The following is a 22757-nucleotide window of genomic DNA, read 5'->3' as shown; positions in this document are numbered from 1 at the left end:
CGTGTGTGTTTTGTGAGCAGTTATGTGCCTTGAGGTGTGTGGTCTGTGTCTTGGGACCCTTGTTTCGCATGTTTCTGTGTTGTGTGTGTGCTCTGCGTTGTGCTCCTGCGTGAGGATGTACGTGTTTTGTGTCTGTGCGTGGTTGTGCTTGCAGAGTGTAGTGTATGCAATGTGCGCTCTTTGTCTTCTTTGTGGGTTGTGTGTGTTTTGCCTAGGGATTTGTTTTGTGTGTGTTTTCCGTGTGTGATTGTAATTTGCGTATGGTTGTGTTTGAGTTGTGATGTGAGGGTGCTTGTTATGTTTGCGAAGTGAGATATGTCACCTGTGTGTTTGTGTTTGGTGTTCCTCACGGTGCGTGGTGCATGTACTCTTGCAAATGTGACTTGTGTGTTTTAGGAGAAACATGTGCTCTGTTGTGTCTGGTGTGCGCCCTGTGACTGTTGTGTTTTTACTTTATGTTGTGTGTGTGTGTTTGTGCGCGCATTGCGTAAAGGTGCCCGTGTATACATGCGTGTGGGGTGTCTGCGTGCGGTTGTGAGTGGGGTGTTCAGTGTTAGAAAAGTGTGCTATCGGCCTTTATTCTTGGTTGTTTGCTTTCATGTGGTTTTGTATGTTTTCTGTGTGTGATGCATATGTGATTCTGATACGTGTTTGGCTGTGTTTGAGAGGCTGTGTGTGTGATTGATTAAGTGTGTGAGGGGACACGTGTTATCTGTATGTGGTTTTGCTCGTGTCGTGTACCTCATTGTGTGTGTGGTGTGTATATGGCTAACCGTGGTGTCTGAGAATCGTGTGCCTTTATGTCCTGTGATGTTTGTGCTGTATGTTGTTTCATCTGTTGTGCTTTTAGCGTGCTGAGTTTGTGTGTGTCCTCTGTCTTTGTGTTTGTGGGAGTTTACTTAAGTTTATTGTGGTTATTCCTTGAGCGTGTGGCTTTATGTATGGTATGTAGTGGTTGCATCGGTCTGTGTGTTGTGTTGTTACTGCAGGTTGTTGTGTGTGTTATGAGGTGTGATGTATAAATTGTGTGTGATGTTTGTGTGTTGTGTGATGTATTGCTCTGTAATTTGTGTATTATTTTGTGTGTTGCGGCAATGTGTTGATGTGTTTCTTTTAATGTGTGTGTTGTGTGCGATGTTTGCGTTGTGCGTCTTTCTGTGTGGTCCTTTGTGTTTGTGGGTTTTGTGTCATGTGTGAAGTGCGTCGTTCATCTTTTGTTTATACTGTAGGGCATGGGTTGTGGTGTTTGTTGTGTGATTGGGTGTGTATTCTGTGTTGTGTTGCGTTTTGCATACTGCGTTATGGTGTGATTTTAGCTCTGATGTCTGTGGTCTGCTGGCTTAATGTGCATGGCAGTGTTTATGTGTCTGAGCGTGTGTTTCCCATGTGTTGTGTTCTTTCTGTGTTGTGACTGTTGCGATTGTGAGGTGTGCAGTTTGGGTACTTTGTTGTTTGTAGGGTATGTTCTGTGTGTATTGCTCTGTGGAGGGCTGTGAGACTGGTGTGTTTGTGGGCGGTCCTGCGCTGGGTGTTGCGTGCTTGGAGTGTGTCTTTGTGTGTCGTACGTTTGGTGACTTTTTTGTAGCGTGTTGTGTTCACGGTCGGGAATGTTATGTGGTCTGTGAATGGTTTTCTGTTTCATGTTTAGTGTGTGATGGGACCGCACGTGTGTTCCGTGATGTGCAACGTATTGTGCTCTCAGTTGCATGTGTGTTGGGTGTATCCTAATCTGTTTGGCATATTGTGCTTTGTGTTGTGTCCTCTGTGTGCTTTACGTGTTGAGTGGGATATTAATTGTGTGCTCTGTCTGACGTGCTTTGTATGTAGGTTGTGTGCTTCGCATTGTGCGTTCTGTGAGGCCCTGTGTGCTGTATGTTTCATGTGTGTTTTGTGTGGTGTGTGCAGTCTGTGAAATGTGTTTCATAAATTCGGTGTTCTTTTGTGGTTTGTGTATTTCTTCCATGTCATTTCGCATGTGTTGTGTGTGGTGCGGGTTCTGCATGTGGTTGTGATTACCGTGGGTTTGTGTTTGACAGGTGGTGTGTGGGGTTCGCTGTTTGAGTATTGAGTGTAATTTGTGATGTGTGTACTGTGTGTGGTCATGCTTGGTCAGTGTCCCTCACTGTGTGTGTTGTGTTTACTCTGAGAACCGTGGTTCATGGGTATTGTGTGCAGTCATGTGCTCGGTGTGTGTGGGGTTTGTTGTTTAGGGTGAGGCGATGTTTGTGTGTTGAGAGGTTGTATGTAAACTCTTTGGCGTGTTGTGGGTGTTTTTCGTGTGCGTTGTATGTGTTGTGTTGGTGCTCTCCATGTGTGTTGTGTGTGGCCGGTGTGTTGTATGTTCTGCGAGTGTTGTATGTAGTGAGTGTTGTCTGCGCTGTTGTGATGCACATTTTGTGTGTGTTGTGTTGTGTGTGCTGTGTGTCGTTTCTGCTTCTTTTTTTTATGTCTTGCTGTGTGCGTTGTGTGTTATGTGTTTATTACTGTGTATTGTGCGTGTTTGATCCGTGCGTGTTGTGCTTTCTGGAATTCTTTCGTGTAGTGTGCTGTATTTGTGGTTGATATGCGGTAGTGAATGATTTGTGGTGTTTGTGTTGTGATTCTGTGTGTATTCCGTTTGGCTGTGCTGTGTGTGCTGTGTGTTCTTGTGTGTTTGGGCTTGTGTTGACTGTGATCTGTGGGCCTTGTTTATTTTGTGTGTGTTGTCCATGTTGTGTGTGTAGAGTAGGTACTACGTGTGGTGTGGGATCTTTACTGCGTGTCGAGTTCACTGCTCTGTGTAATTTTCTCCGTGTGGCGTGCAATGTGTGACGTGCGTGGTTGTGAGTTGTGTGCATTGAGCGGTTCCTTGTGTGTTGTACATTTTGTCATTTTTTATGAGTGTTCTACTGGTGCTTGTATATGTGGTGTGTGTTGTGAATGTACAATGTGTGTTATGGGTTCTTTGCTGCTTGTTGAGTACATTGTTCTGCATACTTTCTCTGTGTGGCGTGCAATGTGTCATGGGTGTGGTCGTGAGCTGTGTGTTCTGTGCACTGAGTGGTTCTTTGTGTGTTGTATATCTTGTCATTTTTTATGAGTTATCCGTTGGTGTTTGTGTGTGTGTTGTGTTTCTGTTGTCTGCCTTCCGTCGTCGTGTTTCATGTGTACTGCGTCTGGTCTTTCTGCTTTCTGTTGTGTACTGTGTTCTGGGTTGTGTGAGCGCTGTCTATATGCTTTCTGTGTGTTACATACAGGATAGATGTTGGGTGGTCTCTGTATTTTGAGCATTCTGTGTGATGTTAGTTTTGCGTTGCGTCTGATGTGTTCTGTGAGTGTGTATTTTGGGTGTGATTTTTCGAGCTGTCTGCGTGCACCTGTGTGTGCTCTATACTGCCTGCTTGTGGCTGTGTGTGTTGTGTGTAGTGCGTCATAGGGGAGTAGTCTGTGGATTATTAGTATGTGTTGTGTCCGTCTTATGTGTGGAGTTTGTGATTTGTGTGTGGTTGTGTTAGAGAGGTTGTGTGTGTGTGTTTGGCTGTTTGAGTTATGCACGTGATATCAGAAGTGTTGACTGTGCGGTTTCGCTTGTTCAGTATGTCTCATGGTGTGTGCAGTACGTAGTCTGTGCAGTGTTTTCCGTGTGTGTTTTGTGAGCAGTTATGTGCCTTGAGGTGTGTGGTCTGTGTCTTGGGACCCTTGTTTCGCGTGTTTCTGTGTTGTGTGTGTGCTCTGCGTTGTGCTCCTGCGTGAGGATGTACGTGTTTTGTGTCTGTGCGTGGTTGTGCTTGCAGAGTGTAGTGTATGCAATGTGCGCTCTTTGTCTTCTTTGTGGGTTGTGTGTGTTTTGCCTAGGGATTTGTTTTGTGTGTGTTTTCCGTATGTGATTGTGATTTGCGTATGGTTGTGTTTGAGTTGTGATGTGAGGGTGCTTGTTATGTTTGCGAAGTGAGATATGTCACCTGTGTGTGGTTGTGTTTGGTGTTCCTCACGGTGCGTGGTGCATGTACTCTTGCAAATGTGACTTGTGTGTTTTAGGAGAAACATGTGCTCTGTTGTGTCTGGTGTGCGCCCTGTGACTGTTGTGTTTTTACTTTATGTTGTGTGTGTGTGTGTGTTTGTGCGCGCATTGCGTAAAGGTGCCCGTGTATACATGCGTGTGGGGTGTCTGCGTGCGGTTGTGAGTGGGGTGTTCAGTGTTAGAAAAGTGTGCTATCTGCCTTTATTCTTGGTTGTTTGCTTTCATGTGGTTTTGTATGTTTTCTGTGTGTGATGCATACGTGATTCTGATACGTGTTTGGCTGTGTTTGAGAGGCTGTGTGTGTGATTGATTAAGTGTGTGAGGGGACACGTGTTATCTGTATGTGGTTTTGCTCGTGTCGTGTACCTCATTGTGTGTGTGGTGTGTATATGGCTAACCGTGGTGTCTGAGAATCGTGTGCCTTTATGTCCTGTGATGTTTGTGCTGTATGTTGTTTCATCTGTTGTGCTTTTAGCGTGCTGAGTTTGTGTGTGTCCTCTGTCTTTGTGTTTGTGGGAGTTTACTTAAGTTTATTGTGGTTATTCCTTGAGCGTGTGGCTTTATGTATGGTATGTAGTGGTTGCATCGGTCTGTGTGTTGTGTTGTTACTGCAGGTTGTTGTGTGTGTTATGAGGTGTGATGTATAAATTGTGTGTGATGTTTGTGTGTTGTGTGATGTATTGCTCTGTAATTTGTGTATTATTTTGTGTGTTGCGGCAATGTGTTGATGTGTTTCTTTTAATGTGTGTGTTGTGTGCGATGTTTGCGTTGTGCGTCTTTCTGTGTGGTCCTTTGTGTTTGTGGGTTTTGTGTCATGTGTGAAGTGCGTCGTTCGTCTTTTGTTTATACTGTAGGGCATGGGTTGTGGTGTTTGTTGTGTGATTGGGTGTGTATTCTGTGTTGTGTTGCGTTTTGCATACTGCGTTATGGTGTGTTTTTAGCTCTGATGTCTGTGGTCTGCTGGCTTAATGTGCATGGCAGTGTTTATGTGTCTGAGCGTGTGTTTCCCGTGTGTTGTGTTCTTTCTGTGTTGTGACTGTTGCGATTGTGAGGTGTGCAGTTTGGGTACTTTGTTGTTTGTAGGGTATGTTCTGTGTGTATTGCTCTGTGGAGGGCTGTGAGACTGGTGTGTTTGTGGGCGGTCCTGCGCTGTGTGTTGCGTGCTTGGAGTGTGTCTTTGTGTGTCGTACGTTTGGTGACTTTTTTGTAGCATGTTGTGTTCACGGTCGGGAATGTTATGTGGTCTGTGAATGGTTTTCTGTTTCATGTTTAGTGTGTGATGGGACCGCACGTGTGTTCCGTGATGTGCAACGTATTGTGCTCTCAGTTGCATGTGTGTTGGGTGTATCCTAATCTGTTTGGCATATTGTGCTTTGTGTTGTGTCCTCTGTGTGCTTTACGTGTTGAGTGGGATATTAATTGTGTGCTCTGTCTGACGTGCTTTGTATGTAGGTTGTGTGCTTCGCATTGTGCGTTCTGTGAGGCCCTGTGTGCTGTATGTTTCATGTGTGTTTTGTGTGGTGTGTGCAGTCTGTGAAATGTGTTTCATAAATTCGGTGTTCTTTTGTGGTTTGTGTATTTCTTCCATGTCATTTCGCATGTGTTGTGTGTGGTGCGGGTTCTGCATGTGGTTGTGATTACCGTGGGTTTGTGTTTGACAGGTGGTGTGTGGGGTTCGCAGTTTGAGTATTGAGTGTAATTTGTGATGTGTGTACTGTGTGTGGTCATGCTTGGTCAGTGTCCCTCACTGTGTGTGTTGTGTTTACTCTGAGAACCGTGGTTCATGGGTATTGTGTGCAGTCATGTGCTCGGTGTGTGTGGGGTTTGTTGTTTAGGGTGAGGCGATGTTTGTGTGTTGAGAGGTTGTATGTAAACTCTTTGGCGTGTTGTGGGTGTTTTTCGTGTGCGTTGTATGTGTTGTGTTGGTGCTCTCCATGTGTGTTGTGTGTGGCCGGTGTGTTGTATGTTCTGCGAGTGTTGTATGTAGTGAGTGTTGTCTGCGCTGTTGTGATGCACATTTTGTGTGTGTTGTGTTGTGTGTGCTGTGTGTCGTTTCTGCTTCTTTTTTTTATGTCTTGCTGTGTGCGTTGTGTGTTATGTGTTTATTACTGTGTATTGTGCGTGTTTGATCCGTGCGTGTTGTGCTTTCTGGAATTCTTTCGTGTAGTGTGCTGTATTTGTGGTTGATATGCGGTAGTGAATGATTTGTGGTGTTTGTGTTGTGATTCTGTGTGTATTCCGTTTGGCTGTGCTGTGTGTGCTGTGTGTTCTTGTGTGTTTGGGCTTGTGTTGACTGTGATCTGTGGGCCTTGTTTATTTTGTGTGTGTTGTCCATGTTGTGTGTGTAGAGTAGGTACTACGTGTGGTGTGGGATCTTTACTGCGTGTCGAGTTCACTGCTCTGTGTAATTTTCTCCGTGTGGCGTGCAATGTGTGACGTGCGTGGTTGTGAGTTGTGTGCATTGAGCGGTTCCTTGTGTGTTGTACATTTTGTCATTTTTTATGAGTGTTCTACTGGTGCTTGTATATGTGGTGTGTGTTGTGAATGTACAATGTGTGTTATGGGTTCTTTGCTGCTTGTTGAGTACATTGTTCTGCATACTTTCTCTGTGTGGCGTGCAATGTGTCATGGGTGTGGTCGTGAGCTGTGTGTTCTGTGCACTGAGTGGTTCTTTGTGTGTTGTATATCTTGTCATTTTTTATGAGTTATCCGTTGGTGTTTGTGTGTGTGTTGTGTTTCTGTTGTCTGCCTTCCGTCGTCGTGTTTCATGTGTACTGCGTCTGGTCTTTCTGCTTTCTGTTGTGTACTGTGTTCTGGGTTGTGTGAGCGCTGTCTATATGCTTTCTGTGTGTTACATACAGGATAGATGTTGGGTGGTCTCTGTATTTTGAGCATTCTGTGTGATGTTAGTTTTGCGTTGCGTCTGATGTGTTCTGTGAGTGTGTATTTTGGGTGTGATTTTTCGAGCTGTCTGCGTGCACCTGTGTGTGCTCTATACTGCCTGCTTGTGGCTGTGTGTGTTGTGTGTAGTGCGTCATAGGGGAGTAGTCTGTGGATTATTAGTATGTGTTGTGTCCGTCTTATGTGTGGAGTTTGTGATTTGTGTGTGGTTGTGTTAGAGAGGTTGTGTGTGTGTGTTTGGCTGTTTGAGTTATGCACGTGATATCAGAAGTGTTGACTGTGCGGTTTCGCTTGTTCAGTATGTCTCATGGTGTGTGCAGTACGTAGTCTGTGCAGTGTTTTCCGTGTGTGTTTTGTGAGCAGTTATGTGCCTTGAGGTGTGTGGTCTGTGTCTTGGGACCCTTGTTTCGCGTGTTTCTGTGTTGTGTGTGTGCTCTGCGTTGTGCTCCTGCGTGAGGATGTACGTGTTTTGTGTCTGTGCGTGGTTGTGCTTGCAGAGTGTAGTGTATGCAATGTGCGCTCTTTGTCTTCTTTGTGGGTTGTGTGTGTTTTGCCTAGGGATTTGTTTTGTGTGTGTTTTCCGTATGTGATTGTGATTTGCGTATGGTTGTGTTTGAGTTGTGATGTGAGGGTGCTTGTTATGTTTGCGAAGTGAGATATGTCACCTGTGTGTGGTTGTGTTTGGTGTTCCTCACGGTGCGTGGTGCATGTACTCTTGCAAATGTGACTTGTGTGTTTTAGGAGAAACATGTGCTCTGTTGTGTCTGGTGTGCGCCCTGTGACTGTTGTGTTTTTACTTTATGTTGTGTGTGTGTGTGTGTTTGTGCGCGCATTGCGTAAAGGTGCCCATGTATACATGCGTGTGGGGTGTCTGCGTGCGGTTGTGAGTGGGGTGTTCAGTGTTAGAAAAGTGTGCTATCTGCCTTTATTCTTGGTTGTTTGCTTTCATGTGGTTTTGTATGTTTTCTGTGTGTGATGCATATGTGATTCTGATACGTGTTTGGCTGTGTTTGAGAGGCTGTGTGTGTGATTGATTAAGTGTGTGAGGGGACACGTGTTATCTGTATGTGGTTTTGCTCGTGTCGTGTACCTCATTGTGTGTGTGGTGTGTATATGGCTAACCGTGGTGTCTGAGAATCGTGTGCCTTTATGTCCTGTGATGTTTGTGCTGTATGTTGTTTCATCTGTTGTGCTTTTAGCGTGCTGAGTTTGTGTGTGTCCTCTGTCTTTGTGTTTGTGGGAGTTTACTTAAGTTTATTGTGGTTATTCCTTGAGCGTGTGGCTTTATGTATGGTATGTAGTGGTTGCATCGGTCTGTGTGTTGTGTTGTTACTGCAGGTTGTTGTGTGTGTTATGAGGTGTGATGTATAAATTGTGTGTGATGTTTGTGTGTTGTGTGATGTATTGCTCTGTAATTTGTGTATTATTTTGTGTGTTGCGGCAATGTGTTGATGTGTTTCTTTTAATGTGTGTGTTGTGTGCGATGTTTGCGTTGTGCGTCTTTCTGTGTGGTCCTTTGTGTTTGTGGGTTTTGTGTCATGTGTGAAGTGCGTCGTTCGTCTTTTGTTTATACTGTAGGGCATGGGTTGTGGTGTTTGTTGTGTGATTGGGTGTGTATTCTGTGTTGTGTTGCGTTTTGCATACTGCGTTATGGTGTGTTTTTAGCTCTGATGTCTGTGGTCTGCTGGCTTAATGTGCATGGCAGTGTTTATGTGTCTGAGCGTGTGTTTCCCGTGTGTTGTGTTCTTTCTGTGTTGTGACTGTTGCGATTGTGAGGTGTGCAGTTTGGGTACTTTGTTGTTTGTAGGGTATGTTCTGTGTGTATTGCTCTGTGGAGGGCTGTGAGACTGGTGTGTTTGTGGGCGGTCCTGCGCTGGGTGTTGCGTGCTTGGAGTGTGTCTTTGTGTGTCGTACGTTTGGTGACTTTTTTGTAGCATGTTGTGTTCACGGTCGGGAATGTTATGTGGTCTGTGAATGGTTTTCTGTTTCATGTTTAGTGTGTGATGGGACCGCACGTGTGTTCCGTGATGTGCAACGTATTGTGCTCTCAGTTGCATGTGTGTTGGGTGTATCCTAATCTGTTTGGCATATTGTGCTTTGTGTTGTGTCCTCTGTGTGCTTTACGTGTTGAGTGGGATATTAATTGTGTGCTCTGTCTGACGTGCTTTGTATGTAGGTTGTGTGCTTCGCATTGTGCGTTCTGTGAGGCCCTGTGTGCTGTATGTTTCATGTGTGTTTTGTGTGGTGTGTGCAGTCTGTGAAATGTGTTTCATAAATTCGGTGTTCTTTTGTGGTTTGTGTATTTCTTCCATGTCATTTCGCATGTGTTGTGTGTGGTGCGGGTTGTGCATGTGGTTGTGATTACCGTGGGTTTGTGTTTGACAGGTGGTGTGTGGGGTTCGCTGTTTGAGTATTGAGTGTAATTTGTGATGTGTGTACTGTGTGTGGTCATGCTTGGTCAGTGTCCCTCACTGTGTGTGTTGTGTTTACTCTGAGAACCGTGGTTCATGGGTATTGTGTGCAGTCATGTGCTCGGTGTGTGTGGGGTTTGTTGTTTAGGGTGAGGCGATGTTTGTGTGTTGAGAGGTTGTATGTAAACTCTTTGGCGTGTTGTGGGTGTTTTTCGTGTGCGTTGTATGTGTTGTGTTGGTGCTCTCCATGTGTGTTGTGTGTGGCCGGTGTGTTGTATGTTCTGCGAGTGTTGTATGTAGTGAGTGTTGTCTGCGCTGTTGTGATGCACATTTTGTGTGTGTTGTGTTGTGTGTGCTGTGTGTCGTTTCTGCTTCTTTTTTTTATGTCTTGCTGTGTGCGTTGTGTGTTATGTGTTTATTACTGTGTATTGTGCGTGTTTGATCCGTGCGTGTTGTGCTTTCTGGAATTCTTTCGTGTAGTGTGCTGTATTTGTGGTTGATATGCGGTAGTGAATGATTTGTGGTGTTTGTGTTGTGATTCTGTGTGTATTCCGTTTGGCTGTGCTGTGTGTGCTGTGTGTTCTTGTGTGTTTGGGCTTGTGTTGACTGTGATCTGTGGGCCTTGTTTATTTTGTGTGTGTTGTCCATGTTGTGTGTGTAGAGTAGGTACTACGTGTGGTGTGGGATCTTTACTGCGTGTCGAGTTCACTGCTCTGTGTAATTTTCTCCGTGTGGCGTGCAATGTGTGACGTGCGTGGTTGTGAGTTGTGTGCATTGAGCGGTTCCTTGTGTGTTGTACATTTTGTCATTTTTTATGAGTGTTCTACTGGTGCTTGTATATGTGGTGTGTGTTGTGAATGTACAATGTGTGTTATGGGTTCTTTGCTGCTTGTTGAGTACATTGTTCTGCATACTTTCTCTGTGTGGCGTGCAATGTGTCATGGGTGTGGTCGTGAGCTGTGTGTTCTGTGCACTGAGTGGTTCTTTGTGTGTTGTATATCTTGTCATTTTTTATGAGTTATCCGTTGGTGTTTGTGTGTGTGTTGTGTTTCTGTTGTCTGCCTTCCGTCGTCGTGTTTCATGTGTACTGCGTCTGGTCTTTCTGCTTTCTGTTGTGTACTGTGTTCTGGGTTGTGTGAGCGCTGTCTATATGCTTTCTGTGTGTTACATACAGGATAGATGTTGGGTGGTCTCTGTATTTTGAGCATTCTGTGTGATGTTAGTTTTGCGTTGCGTCTGATGTGTTCTGTGAGTGTGTATTTTGGGTGTGATTTTTCGAGCTGTCTGCGTGCACCTGTGTGTGCTCTATACTGCCTGCTTGTGGCTGTGTGTGTTGTGTGTAGTGCGTCATAGGGGAGTAGTCTGTGGATTATTAGTATGTGTTGTGTCCGTCTTATGTGTGGAGTTTGTGATTTGTGTGTGGTTGTGTTAGAGAGGTTGTGTGTGTGTGTTTGGCTGTTTGAGTTATGCACGTGATATCAGAAGTGTTGACTGTGCGGTTTCGCTTGTTCAGTATGTCTCATGGTGTGTGCAGTACGTAGTCTGTGCAGTGTTTTCCGTGTGTGTTTTGTGAGCAGTTATGTGCCTTGAGGTGTGTGGTCTGTGTCTTGGGACCCTTGTTTCGCGTGTTTCTGTGTTGTGTGTGTGCTCTGCGTTGTGCTCCTGCGTGAGGATGTACGTGTTTTGTGTCTGTGCGTGGTTGTGCTTGCAGAGTGTAGTGTATGCAATGTGCGCTCTTTGTCTTCTTTGTGGGTTGTGTGTGTTTTGCCTAGGGATTTGTTTTGTGTGTGTTTTCCGTATGTGATTGTGATTTGCGTATGGTTGTGTTTGAGTTGTGATGTGAGGGTGCTTGTTATGTTTGCGAAGTGAGATATGTCACCTGTGTGTGGTTGTGTTTGGTGTTCCTCACGGTGCGTGGTGCATGTACTCTTGCAAATGTGACTTGTGTGTTTTAGGAGAAACATGTGCTCTGTTGTGTCTGGTGTGCGCCCTGTGACTGTTGTGTTTTTACTTTATGTTGTGTGTGTGTGTGTGTTTGTGCGCGCATTGCGTAAAGGTGCCCATGTATACATGCGTGTGGGGTGTCTGCGTGCGGTTGTGAGTGGGGTGTTCAGTGTTAGAAAAGTGTGCTATCTGCCTTTATTCTTGGTTGTTTGCTTTCATGTGGTTTTGTATGTTTTCTGTGTGTGATGCATATGTGATTCTGATACGTGTTTGGCTGTGTTTGAGAGGCTGTGTGTGTGATTGATTAAGTGTGTGAGGGGACACGTGTTATCTGTATGTGGTTTTGCTCGTGTCGTGTACCTCATTGTGTGTGTGGTGTGTATATGGCTAACCGTGGTGTCTGAGAATCGTGTGCCTTTATGTCCTGTGATGTTTGTGCTGTATGTTGTTTCATCTGTTGTGCTTTTAGCGTGCTGAGTTTGTGTGTGTCCTCTGTCTTTGTGTTTGTGGGAGTTTACTTAAGTTTATTGTGGTTATTCCTTGAGCGTGTGGCTTTATGTATGGTATGTAGTGGTTGCATCGGTCTGTGTGTTGTGTTGTTACTGCAGGTTGTTGTGTGTGTTATGAGGTGTGATGTATAAATTGTGTGTGATGTTTGTGTGTTGTGTGATGTATTGCTCTGTAATTTGTGTATTATTTTGTGTGTTGCGGCAATGTGTTGATGTGTTTCTTTTAATGTGTGTGTTGTGTGCGATGTTTGCGTTGTGCGTCTTTCTGTGTGGTCCTTTGTGTTTGTGGGTTTTGTGTCATGTGTGAAGTGCGTCGTTCGTCTTTTGTTTATACTGTAGGGCATGGGTTGTGGTGTTTGTTGTGTGATTGGGTGTGTATTCTGTGTTGTGTTGCGTTTTGCATACTGCGTTATGGTGTGTTTTTAGCTCTGATGTCTGTGGTCTGCTGGCTTAATGTGCATGGCAGTGTTTATGTGTCTGAGCGTGTGTTTCCCGTGTGTTGTGTTCTTTCTGTGTTGTGACTGTTGCGATTGTGAGGTGTGCAGTTTGGGTACTTTGTTGTTTGTAGGGTATGTTCTGTGTGTATTGCTCTGTGGAGGGCTGTGAGACTGGTGTGTTTGTGGGCGGTCCTGCGCTGGGTGTTGCGTGCTTGGAGTGTGTCTTTGTGTGTCGTACGTTTGGTGACTTTTTTGTAGCATGTTGTGTTCACGGTCGGGAATGTTATGTGGTCTGTGAATGGTTTTCTGTTTCATGTTTAGTGTGTGATGGGACCGCACGTGTGTTCCGTGATGTGCAACGTATTGTGCTCTCAGTTGCATGTGTGTTGGGTGTATCCTAATCTGTTTGGCATATTGTGCTTTGTGTTGTGTCCTCTGTGTGCTTTACGTGTTGAGTGGGATATTAATTGTGTGCTCTGTCTGACGTGCTTTGTATGTAGGTTGTGTGCTTCGCATTGTGCGTTCTGTGAGGCCCTGTGTGCTGTATGTTTCATGTGTGTTTTGTGTGGTGTGTGCAGTCTGTGAAATGTGTTTCATAAATTCGGTGTTCTTTTGTGGTTTGTGTATTTCTTCCATGTCATTTCGCATGTGTTGTGTGTGGTGCGGGTTCTGCATGTGGTTGTGATTACCGTGGGTTTGTGTTTGACAGGTGGTGTGTGGGGTTCGCTGTTTGAGTATTGAGTGTAATTTGTGATGTGTGTACTGTGTGTGGTCATGCTTGGTCAGTGTCCCTCACTGTGTGTGTTGTGTTTACTCTGAGAACCGTGGTTCATGGGTATTGTGTGCAGTCATGTGCTCGGTGTGTGTGGGGTTTGTTGTTTAGGGTGAGGCGATGTTTGTGTGTTGAGAGGTTGTATGTAAACTCTTTGGCGTGTTGTGGGTGTTTTTCGTGTGCGTTGTATGTGTTGTGTTGGTGCTCTCCATGTGTGTTGTGTGTGGCCGGTGTGTTGTATGTTCTGCGAGTGTTGTATGTAGTGAGTGTTGTCTGCGCTGTTGTGATGCACATTTTGTGTGTGTTGTGTTGTGTGTGCTGTGTGTCGTTTCTGCTTCTTTTTTTTATGTCTTGCTGTGTGCGTTGTGTGTTATGTGTTTATTACTGTGTATTGTGCGTGTTTGATCCGTGCGTGTTGTGCTTTCTGGAATTCTTTCGTGTAGTGTGCTGTATTTGTGGTTGATATGCGGTAGTGAATGATTTGTGGTGTTTGTGTTGTGATTCTGTGTGTATTCCGTTTGGCTGTGCTGTGTGTGCTGTGTGTTCTTGTGTGTTTGGGCTTGTGTTGACTGTGATCTGTGGGCCTTGTTTATTTTGTGTGTGTTGTCCATGTTGTGTGTGTAGAGTAGGTACTACGTGTGGTGTGGGATCTTTACTGCGTGTCGAGTTCACTGCTCTGTGTAATTTTCTCCGTGTGGCGTGCAATGTGTGACGTGCGTGGTTGTGAGTTGTGTGCATTGAGCGGTTCCTTGTGTGTTGTACATTTTGTCATTTTTTATGAGTGTTCTACTGGTGCTTGTATATGTGGTGTGTGTTGTGAATGTACAATGTGTGTTATGGGTTCTTTGCTGCTTGTTGAGTACATTGTTCTGCATACTTTCTCTGTGTGGCGTGCAATGTGTCATGGGTGTGGTCGTGAGCTGTGTGTTCTGTGCACTGAGTGGTTCTTTGTGTGTTGTATATCTTGTCATTTTTTATGAGTTATCCGTTGGTGTTTGTGTGTGTGTTGTGTTTCTGTTGTCTGCCTTCCGTCGTCGTGTTTCATGTGTACTGCGTCTGGTCTTTCTGCTTTCTGTTGTGTACTGTGTTCTGGGTTGTGTGAGCGCTGTCTATATGCTTTCTGTGTGTTACATACAGGATAGATGTTGGGTGGTCTCTGTATTTTGAGCATTCTGTGTGATGTTAGTTTTGCGTTGCGTCTGATGTGTTCTGTGAGTGTGTATTTTGGGTGTGATTTTTCGAGCTGTCTGCGTGCACCTGTGTGTGCTCTATACTGCCTGCTTGTGGCTGTGTGTGTTGTGTGTAGTGCGTCATAGGGGAGTAGTCTGTGGATTATTAGTATGTGTTGTGTCCGTCTTATGTGTGGAGTTTGTGATTTGTGTGTGGTTGTGTTAGAGAGGTTGTGTGTGTGTGTTTGGCTGTTTGAGTTATGCACGTGATATCAGAAGTGTTGACTGTGCGGTTTCGCTTGTTCAGTATGTCTCATGGTGTGTGCAGTACGTAGTCTGTGCAGTGTTTTCCGTGTGTGTTTTGTGAGCAGTTATGTGCCTTGAGGTGTGTGGTCTGTGTCTTGGGATCCTTGTTTCGCATGTTTCTGTGTTGTGTGTGTGCTCTGCGTTGTGCTCCTGCGTGAGGATGTACGTGTTTTGTGTCTGTGCGTGGTTGTGCTTGCAGAGTGTAGTGTATGCAATGTGCGCTCTTTGTCTTCTTTGTGGGTTGTGTGTGTTTTGCCTAGGGATTTGTTTTGTGTGTGTTTTCCGTATGTGATTGTGATTTGCGTATGGTTGTGTTTGAGTTGTGATGTGAGGGTGCTTGTTATGTTTGCGAAGTGAGATATGTCACCTGTGTGTGGTTGTGTTTGGTGTTCCTCACGGTGCGTGGTGCATGTACTCTTGCAAATGTGACTTGTGTGTTTAAGGAGAAACATGTGCTCTGTTGTGTCTGGTGTGCGCCCTGTGACTGTTGTGTTTTTACTTTATGTTGTGTGTGTGTGTGTGTTTGTGCGCGCATTGCGTAAAGGTGCCCGTGTATACATGCGTGTGGGGTGTCTGCGTGCGGTTGTGAGTGGGGTGTTCAGTGTTAGAAAAGTGTGCTATCTGCCTTTATTCTTGGTTGTTTGCTTTCATGTGGTTTTGTATGTTTTCTGTGTGTGATGCATACGTGATTCTGATACGTGTTTGGCTGTGTTTGAGAGGCTGTGTGTGTGATTGATTAAGTGTGTGAGGGGACACGTGTTATCTGTATGTGGTTTTGCTCGTGTCGTGTACCTCATTGTGTGTGTGGTGTGTATATGGCTAACCGTGGTGTCTGAGAATCGTGTGCCTTTATGTCCTGTGATGTTTGTGCTGTATGTTGTTTCATCTGTTGTGCTTTTAGCGTGCTGAGTTTGTGTGTGTCCTCTGTCTTTGTGTTTGTGGGAGTTTACTTAAGTTTATTGTGGTTATTCCTTGAGCGTGTGGCTTTATGTATGGTATGTAGTGGTTGCATCGGTCTGTGTGTTGTGTTGTTACTGCAGGTTGTTGTGTGTGTTATGAGGTGTGATGTATAAATTGTGTGTGATGTTTGTGTGTTGTGTGATGTATTGCTCTGTAATTTGTGTATTATTTTGTGTGTTGCGGCAATGTGTTGATGTGTTTCTTTTAATGTGTGTGTTGTGTGCGATGTTTGCGTTGTGCGTCTTTCTGTGTGGTCCTTTGTGTTTGTGGGTTTTGTGTCATGTGTGAAGTGCGTCGTTCGTCTTTTGTTTATACTGTAGGGCATGGGTTGTGGTGTTTGTTGTGTGATTGGGTGTGTATTCTGTGTTGTGTTGCGTTTTGCATACTGCGTTATGGTGTGTTTTTAGCTCTGATGTCTGTGGTCTGCTGGCTTAATGTGCATGGCAGTGTTTATGTGTCTGAGCGTGTGTTTCCCGTGTGTTGTGTTCTTTCTGTGTTGTGACTGTTGCGATTGTGAGGTGTGCAGTTTGGGTACTTTGTTGTTTGTAGGGTATGTTCTGTGTGTATTGCTCTGTGGAGGGCTGTGAGACTGGTGTGTTTGTGGGCGGTCCTGCGCTGGGTGTTGCGTGCTTGGAGTGTGTCTTTGTGTGTCGTACGTTTGGTGACTTTTTTGTAGCATGTTGTGTTCACGGTCGGGAATGTTATGTGGTCTGTGAATGGTTTTCTGTTTCATGTTTAGTGTGTGATGGGACCGCACGTGTGTTCCGTGATGTGCAACGTATTGTGCTCTCAGTTGCATGTGTGTTGGGTGTATCCTAATCTGTTTGGCATATTGTGCTTTGTGTTGTGTCCTCTGTGTGCTTTACGTGTTGAGTGGGATATTAATTGTGTGCTCTGTCTGACGTGCTTTGTATGTAGGTTGTGTGCTTCGCATTGTGCGTTCTGTGAGGCCCTGTGTGCTGTATGTTTCATGTGTGTTTTGTGTGGTGTGTGCAGTCTGTGAAATGTGTTTCATAAATTCGGTGTTCTTTTGTGGTTTGTGTATTTCTTCCATGTCATTTCGCATGTGTTGTGTGTGGTGCGGGTTCTGCATGTGGTTGTGATTACCGTGGGTTTGTGTTTGACAGGTGGTGTGTGGGGTTCGCTGTTTGAGTATTGAGTGTAATTTGTGATGTGTGTACTGTGTGTGGTCATGCTTGGTCAGTGTCCCTCACTGTGTGTGTTGTGTTTACTCTGAGAACCGTGGTTCATGGGTATTGTGTGCAGTCATGTGCTCGGTGTGTGTGGGGTTTGTTGTTTAGGGTGAGGCGATGTTTGTGTGTTGAGAGGTTGTATGTAAACTCTTTGGCGTGTTGTGGGTGTTTTTCGTGTGCGTTGTATGTGTTGTGTTGGTGCTCTCCATGTGTGTTGTGTGTGGCCGGTGTGTTGTATGTTCTGCGAGTGTTGTATGTAGTGAGTGTTGTCTGCGCTGTTGTGATGCACATTTTGTGTGTGTTGTGTTGTGTGTGCTGTGTGTCGTTTCTGCTTCTTTTTTTTATGTCTTGCTGTGTGCGTTGTGTGTTATGTGTTTATTACTGTGTATTGTGCGTGTTTGATCCGTGCGTGTTGTGCTTTCTGGAATTCTTTCGTGTAGTGTGCTGTATTTGTGGTTGATATGCGGTAGTGAATGATTTGTGGTGTTTGTGTTGTGATTCTGTGTGTATTCCGTTTGGCTGTGCTGTGTGTGCTGTGTGTTCTTGTGTGTTTGGGCTTGTGTTGACTGTGATCTGTGGGCCTTGTTTATTTTGTGTGTGTTGTCCATGTTGTGTGTGTAGAGTAGGTACTACGTGTGGTGTGGGATCTTTACTGCGTGTCGAGTTCACTGCTCTGTGTAATTTTCTCCGTGTGGCGTGCAATGTGTGACGTGCGTGGTTGTGAGTTGTGTGCATTGAGCGGTTCCTTGTGTGTTGTACATTTTGTCATTTTTTATGAGTGTTCTACTGGTGCTTGTATATGTGGTGTGTGTTGTGAATGTACAATGTGTGTTATGGGTTCTTTGCTGCTTGTTGAGTACATTGTTCTGCATACTTTCTCTGTGTGGCGTGCAATGTGTCATGGGTGTGGTCGTGAGCTGTGTGTTCTGTGCACTGAGTGGTTCTTTGTGTGTTGTATATCTTGTCATTTTTTATGAGTTATCCGTTGGTGTTTGTGTGTGTGTTGTGTTTCTGTTGTCTGCCTTCCGTCGTCGTGTTTCATGTGTACTGCGTCTGGTCTTTCTGCTTTCTGTTGTGTACTGTGTTCTGGGTTGTGTGAGCGCTGTCTATATGCTTTCTGTGTGTTACATACAGGATAGATGTTGGGTGGTCTCTGTATTTTGAGCATTCTGTGTGATGTTAGTTTTGCGTTGCGTCTGATGTGTTCTGTGAGTGTGTATTTTGGGTGTGATTTTTCGAGCTGTCTGCGTGCACCTGTGTGTGCTCTATACTGCCTGCTTGTGGCTGTGTGTGTTGTGTGTAGTGCGTCATAGGGGAGTAGTCTGTGGATTATTAGTATGTGTTGTGTCCGTCTTATGTGTGGAGTTTGTGATTTGTGTGTGGTTGTGTTAGAGAGGTTGTGTGTGTGTGTTTGGCTGTTTGAGTTATGCACGTGATATCAGAAGTGTTGACTGTGCGGTTTCGCTTGTTCAGTATGTCTCATGGTGTGTGCAGTACGTAGTCTGTGCAGTGTTTTCCGTGTGTGTTTTGTGAGCAGTTATGTGCCTTGAGGTGTGTGGTCTGTGTCTTGGGATCCTTGTTTCGCATGTTTCTGTGTTGTGTGTGTGCTCTGCGTTGTGCTCCTGCGTGAGGATGTACGTGTTTTGTGTCTGTGCGTGGTTGTGCTTGCAGAGTGTAGTGTATGCAATGTGCGCTCTTTGTCTTCTTTGTGGGTTGTGTGTGTTTTGCCTAGGGATTTGTTTTGTGTGTGTTTTCCGTATGTGATTGTGATTTGCGTATGGTTGTGTTTGAGTTGTGATGTGAGGGTGCTTGTTATGTTTGCGAAGTGAGATATGTCACCTGTGTGTGGTTGTGTTTGGTGTTCCTCACGGTGCGTGGTGCATGTACTCTTGCAAATGTGACTTGTGTGTTTAAGGAGAAACATGTGCTCTGTTGTGTCTGGTGTGCGCCCTGTGACTGTTGTGTTTTTACTTTATGTTGTGTGTGTGTGTGTGTTTGTGCGCGCATTGCGTAAAGGTGCCCGTGTATACATGCGTGTGGGGTGTCTGCGTGCGGTTGTGAGTGGGGTGTTCAGTGTTAGAAAAGTGTGCTATCTGCCTTTATTCTTGGTTGTTTGCTTTCATGTGGTTTTGTATGTTTTCTGTGTGTGATGCATACGTGATTCTGATACGTGTTTGGCTGTGTTTGAGAGGCTGTGTGTGTGATTGATTAAGTGTGTGAGGGGACACGTGTTATCTGTATGTGGTTTTGCTCGTGTCGTGTACCTCATTGTGTGTGTGGTGTGTATATGGCTAACCGTGGTGTCTGAGAATCGTGTGCCTTTATGTCCTGTGATGTTTGTGCTGTATGTTGTTTCATCTGTTGTGCTTTTAGCGTGCTGAGTTTGTGTGTGTCCTCTGTCTTTGTGTTTGTGGGAGTTTACTTAAGTTTATTGAGGTTATTCCTTGAGCGTGTGGCTTTATGTATGGTATGTAGTGGTTGCATCGGTCTGTGTGTTGTGTTGTTACTGCAGGTTGTTGTGTGTGTTATGAGGTGTGATGTATAAATTGTGTGTGATGTTTGTGTGTTGTGTGATGTATTGCTCTGTAATTTGTGTATTATTTTGTGTGTTGCGGCAATGTGTTGATGTGTTTCTTTTAATGTGTGTGTTGTGTGCGATGTTTGCGTTGTGCGTCTTTCTGTGTGGTCCTTTGTGTTTGTGGGTTTTGTGTCATGTGTGAAGTGCGTCGTTCGTCTTTTGTTTATACTGTAGGGCATGGGTTGTGGTGTTTGTTGTGTGATTGGGTGTGTATTCTGTGTTGTGTTGCGTTTTGCATACTGCGTTATGGTGTGTTTTTAGCTCTGATGTCTGTGGTCTGCTGGCTTAATGTGCATGGCAGTGTTTATGTGTCTGAGCGTGTGTTTCCCGTGTGTTGTGTTCTTTCTGTGTTGTGACTGTTGCGATTGTGAGGTGTGCAGTTTGGGTACTTTGTTGTTTGTAGGGTATGTTCTGTGTGTATTGCTCTGTGGAGGGCTGTGAGACTGGTGTGTTTGTGGGCGGTCCTGCGCTGGGTGTTGCGTGCTTGGAGTGTGTCTTTGTGTGTCGTACGTTTGGTGACTTTTTTGTAGCATGTTGTGTTCACGGTCGGGAATGTTATGTGGTCTGTGAATGGTTTTCTGTTTCATGTTTAGTGTGTGATGGGACCGCACGTGTGTTCCGTGATGTGCAACGTATTGTGCTCTCAGTTGCATGTGTGTTGGGTGTATCCTAATCTGTTTGGCATATTGTGCTTTGTGTTGTGTCCTCTGTGTGCTTTACGTGTTGAGTGGGATATTAATTGTGTGCTCTGTCTGACGTGCTTTGTATGTAGGTTGTGTGCTTCGCATTGTGCGTTCTGTGAGGCCCTGTGTGCTGTATGTTTCATGTGTGTTTTGTGTGGTGTGTGCAGTCTGTGAAATGTGTTTCATAAATTCGGTGTTCTTTTGTGGTTTGTGTATTTCTTCCATGTCATTTCGCATGTGTTGTGTGTGGTGCAGGTTCTGCATGTGGTTGTGATTACCGTGGGTTTGTGTTTGACAGGTGGTGTGTGGGGTTCGCTGTTTGAGTATTGAGTGTAATTTGTGATGTGTGTACTGTGTGTGGTCATGCTTGGTCAGTGTCCCTCACTGTGTGTGTTGTGTTTACTCTGAGAACCGTGGTTCATGGGTATTGTGTGCAGTCATGTGCTCGGTGTGTGTGGGGTTTGTTGTTTAGGGTGAGGCGATGTTTGTGTGTTGAGAGGTTGTATGTAAACTCTTTGGCGTGTTGTGGGTGTTTTTCGTGTGCGTTGTATGTGTTGTGTTGGTGCTCTCCATGTGTGTTGTGTGTGGCCGGTGTGTTGTATGTTCTGCGAGTGTTGTATGTAGTGAGTGTTGTCTGCGCTGTTGTGATGCACATTTTGTGTGTGTTGTGTTGTGTGTGCTGTGTGTCGTTTCTGCTTCTTTTTTTTATGTCTTGCTGTGTGCGTTGTGTGTTATGTGTTTATTACTGTGTATTGTGCGTGTTTGATCCGTGCGTGTTGTGCTTTCTGGAATTCTTTCGTGTAGTGTGCTGTATTTGTGGTTGATATGCGGTAGTGAATGATTTGTGGTGTTTGTGTTGTGATTCTGTGTGTATTCCGTTTGGCTGTGCTGTGTGTGCTGTGTGTTCTTGTGTGTTTGGGCTTGTGTTGACTGTGATCTGTGGGCCTTGTTTATTTTGTGTGTGTTGTCCATGTTGTGTGTGTAGAGTAGGTACTACGTGTGGTGTGGGATCTTTACTGCGTGTCGAGTTCACTGCTCTGTGTAATTTTCTCCGTGTGGCGTGCAATGTGTGACGTGCGTGGTTGTGAGTTGTGTGCATTGAGCGGTTCCTTGTGTGTTGTACATTTTGTCATTTTTTATGAGTGTTCTACTGGTGCTTGTATATGTGGTGTGTGTTGTGAATGTACAATGTGTGTTATGGGTTCTTTGCTGCTTGTTGAGTACATTGTTCTGCATACTTTCTCTGTGTGGCGTGCAATGTGTCATGGGTGTGGTCGTGAGCTGTGTGTTCTGTGCACTGAGTGGTTCTTTGTGTGTTGTATATCTTGTCATTTTTTATGAGTTATCCGTTGGTGTTTGTGTGTGTGTTGTGTTTCTGTTGTCTGCCTTCCGTCGTCGTGTTTCATGTGTACTGCGTCTGGTCTTTCTGCTTTCTGTTGTGTACTGTGTTCTGGGTTGTGTGAGCGCTGTCTATATGCTTTCTGTGTGTTACATACAGGATAGATGTTGGGTGGTCTCTGTATTTTGAGCATTCTGTGTGATGTTAGTTTTGCGTTGCGTCTGATGTGTTCTGTGAGTGTGTATTTTGGGTGTGATTTTTCGAGCTGTCTGCGTGCACCTGTGTGTGCTCTATACTGCCTGCTTGTGGCTGTGTGTGTTGTGTGTAGTGCGTCATAGGGGAGTAGTCTGTGGATTATTAGTATGTGTTGTGTCCGTCTTATGTGTGGAGTTTGTGATTTGTGTGTGGTTGTGTTAGAGAGGTTGTGTGTGTGTGTTTGGCTGTTTGAGTTATGCACGTGATATCAGAAGTGTTGACTGTGCGGTTTCGCTTGTTCAGTATGTCTCATGGTGTGTGCAGTACGTAGTCTGTGCAGTGTTTTCCGTGTGTGTTTTGTGAGCAGTTATGTGCCTTGAGGTGTGTGGTCTGTGTCTTGGGACCCTTGTTTCGCGTGTTTCTGTGTTGTGTGTGTGCTCTGCGTTGTGCTCCTGCGTGAGGATGTACGTGTTTTGTGTCTGTGCGTGGTTGTGCTTGCAGAGTGTAGTGTATGCAATGTGCGCTCTTTGTCTTCTTTGTGGGTTGTGTGTGTTTTGCCTAGGGATTTGTTTTGTGTGTGTTTTCCGTATGTGATTGTGATTTGCGTATGGTTGTGTTTGAGTTGTGATGTGAGGGTGCTTGTTATGTTTGCGAAGTGAGATATGTCACCTGTGTGTGGTTGTGTTTGGTGTTCCTCACGGTGCGTGGTGCATGTACTCTTGCAAATGTGACTTGTGTGTTTTAGGAGAAACATGTGCTCTGTTGTGTCTGGTGTGCGCCCTGTGACTGTTGTGTTTTTACTTTATGTTGTGTGTGTGTGTGTGTTTGTGCGCGCATTGCGTAAAGGTGCCCATGTATACATGCGTGTGGGGTGTCTGCGTGCGGTTGTGAGTGGGGTGTTCAGTGTTAGAAAAGTGTGCTATCTGCCTTTATTCTTGGTTGTTTGCTTTCATGTGGTTTTGTATGTTTTCTGTGTGTGATGCATATGTGATTCTGATACGTGTTTGGCTGTGTTTGAGAGGCTGTGTGTGTGATTGATTAAGTGTGTGAGGGGACACGTGTTATCTGTATGTGGTTTTGCTCGTGTCGTGTACCTCATTGTGTGTGTGGTGTGTATATGGCTAACCGTGGTGTCTGAGAATCGTGTGCCTTTATGTCCTGTGATGTTTGTGCTGTATGTTGTTTCATCTGTTGTGCTTTTAGCGTGCTGAGTTTGTGTGTGTCCTCTGTCTTTGTGTTTGTGGGAGTTTACTTAAGTTTATTGTGGTTATTCCTTGAGCGTGTGGCTTTATGTATGGTATGTAGTGGTTGCATCGGTCTGTGTGTTGTGTTGTTACTACAGGTTGTTGTGTGTGTTATG

The sequence above is a fragment of the Manis pentadactyla genome, chromosome 4 (genome assembly GCF_030020395.1).
Source record: "Manis pentadactyla isolate mManPen7 chromosome 4, mManPen7.hap1, whole genome shotgun sequence".
In the NCBI taxonomy this organism is placed as follows: Eukaryota; Metazoa; Chordata; class Mammalia; order Pholidota; family Manidae; genus Manis; species Manis pentadactyla.
The sequence above is the reverse complement of the archived record's forward strand: the minus strand, read 5'-3'. Positions refer to the sequence as shown.